Here is a 2,627-nt window from a genome sequence, read left to right on the forward strand (position 1 = left end):
AACAATCACCCCTACGAAGCGTCCAGCCCAGCTAAAAAGTGGGAGGAAGATTTGCTTGATGGACCCCTGGGCTTTATCTAGATTAACATATACAGCTACAAATTTAGACAACTCTTTTAGAAAGGGGTTCCCAAACATTAAACGTTACACTATATGACCCGATTCAGATGATGGCAGTTCCGTAAGTTGAGGATCCAGTTTGAGGAGAATGAATCAGCGCCTTTCATTTAAATGGCGCAGTTTGCATTACTGAGTTATCATATTGCTCTTTAAACCTAAACGACCCGGATGTCTGGGTCAACGGGGGTAGACGAATCTTTAGCATGATACGTCATCTCAAGGATCTTAGTTAACCCCTTCCATGGCAACGCTACCTCGCTGGTGCTGCCGTCGGCAAATGGCTGACGCGGCCCGCCCGTTTTGCGGAAGTGCTGCACTTCCGCAAAATCGTGGGCGCAGTGGAGGGGTTAAAGGGCCCATTACAACAAGCAATTTATCCTGGCAGCCCCACCAGTCCCAATCAATACCCTTCCTAGGGTCTTTAGAGATCTTCTCGAGGTAAGTAAATAGATTCAGATCTACTCAAGGGTGTCTGTGTCCTTACCAGGGAGATCAGGTCTGGGGCATTCGGAATGCATCCACGCTCTGACATCCTTGTGGAACCCCTGTTGCATGTGTGATTAAACATAATCTGCCACTTCCTGGGGCAGGAGCCATACGTTAGATTTGGGATGTACAATATCCTTATGCTCAAAGCTTAGTACCTTGAGTTACTGTATGCCAACAGAATGGTGGGACTTACAATTTCATTTGCTATAGCCCGGTTACCGCTTTGCTCAGAGCTCAGGGATGAAGAGGAATCAGAGTCATCATTGTTGGGGACGGAAGGCGAGAGACAGCATAGTCATGCTCTCTTGCGAGCGAGTCTACAACTTCTCAAACACTGCCACATGGGGCCTTTAGGAGCTTTTGCGCCAAGCTTGGCCTTGGCAGCCGACTGACTAGCTCCAATAAGAAAACATGGGGTTTGTAGCCAGCCTTTCTGCTCTGCATACCCATTGAGGTGACGCTTTAGAGGTCCAATGTTCCTCACTAGGGCTTTGTTTACAGAATGTTGCAACCCCTCGCTACAAGCGTGTCCATTAAATCTTACTTCATAGACTCCTCTGCAATCATAATAATAATATTCTTCCTCATCATAATACGCTGCCATGCTTAAATTCTGCCAAACTGAGTTATAACAGCCTCAGGAGTAGAAAAGACTCTAAGACAGGATAAGGAGATGGTGAAGCCTCCAGTCAGGTGCTACTCAGGGGGAGTAAAACAGATAATCCCAACTGCAGGTCAAGGAAACACTGCATGTTGTGGCCATAAAACAGTTAAAATGTGGAGGGAGGACCCAACTCTGTACTCTAGGCAGTGTCTATTGCTATTTTCCAACCCTGTGACATAAATTAACCCGACAGGGCGTACACTGGAGCTGTTTGGGCATGATGGGCCGAGACAGTGAGAAGCATGTGTCTCACTCATGTTCAAGTTGTGCCTGTAAAAATTATGGCCTTATAAATGGCCGCTGCGCATGCACATGGGCTGCCCAATTGCCATAATGAAAAGAGGACAGTGCGCCAGACAGTCGAGCATCTTTGTTCCCTTTCTCCCTCTCCACAATAATTAGGTTGGGACAACAAATTGCCCTGCCGGGAGGGAGAAGTACTCCCTGGACCCGTACACCGCTTAAGGATGTGGCATGCTTACAAGTCACAACGCGCTCACCCGTCAGTGGCTGCTGAGAAGTAGAAACAAGTATTATAAAAAAACACAGTGAAGCACCATAGACTCTGTGCATGGCTTAGATTAAGTGGTAATATACAATTAAACCAAACACAAGGAGATGATAGACGGAGCGCTGAAACTTTTCAGACATTCACCCCCGTCAGAGATCTGGGTTGAATCCATCACTGTTCTATAACTCACTTCGCCACCCCAGTTAAGATCCAGCTATATGCAAATCAGTCTAGATCCTGTGCCTAATGGGAACAGTTCAGCTGAAATTGCCAAGCCAGGTCTTCCCTGGGCCAGAAACAAGCACCCTGGGACCGATTTCGGGGTAACACCCCCTCATCAGCCAGGCTAGCTTGAATTCAGTAGCAAAGTGAGCAAGGGACCCACAACCATCATCGTTCTTTAGCTCACTTCGCTGTGGGTCCCTTGCTCACTTTGCCACTGGATTCAAGCTAGCCTGGCTGATGAGGGGTGTTACACCAAAACTGATCCCCATGATGCTTGTTTACGGTCCAGGGAAGACCTGGCTTGGCAGTTCGGGCTGGACTGTCCCCATGAGGAATAGGGTTAAGACTGATTTGCATATGGCTGGGTCTGAACTGAGGTGGCAAAGCAAGCTAAAGAACGAATAAAAAGACCAATGGTTTTGTATAAAAAGTTATATCTTTGTTATTTTATTTTTAGAACCAAGAAGAACTCAGTTGCAGGTACGTAACAGTTTCTAAGACTAGTAATACTTTTCCAATACAGTATGTATTGTGTTGCAGAAAACAATAGAATTACTTTACAGAAGTATAGAAATACTTTCAGATGTCAATCAAAAACAGTAGAAAGCTAGCAGTTGT

This window comes from Lissotriton helveticus, chromosome 9 (assembly GCF_964261635.1).
Source record: "Lissotriton helveticus chromosome 9, aLisHel1.1, whole genome shotgun sequence".
NCBI classification, from domain to species: Eukaryota; Metazoa; Chordata; class Amphibia; order Caudata; family Salamandridae; genus Lissotriton; species Lissotriton helveticus.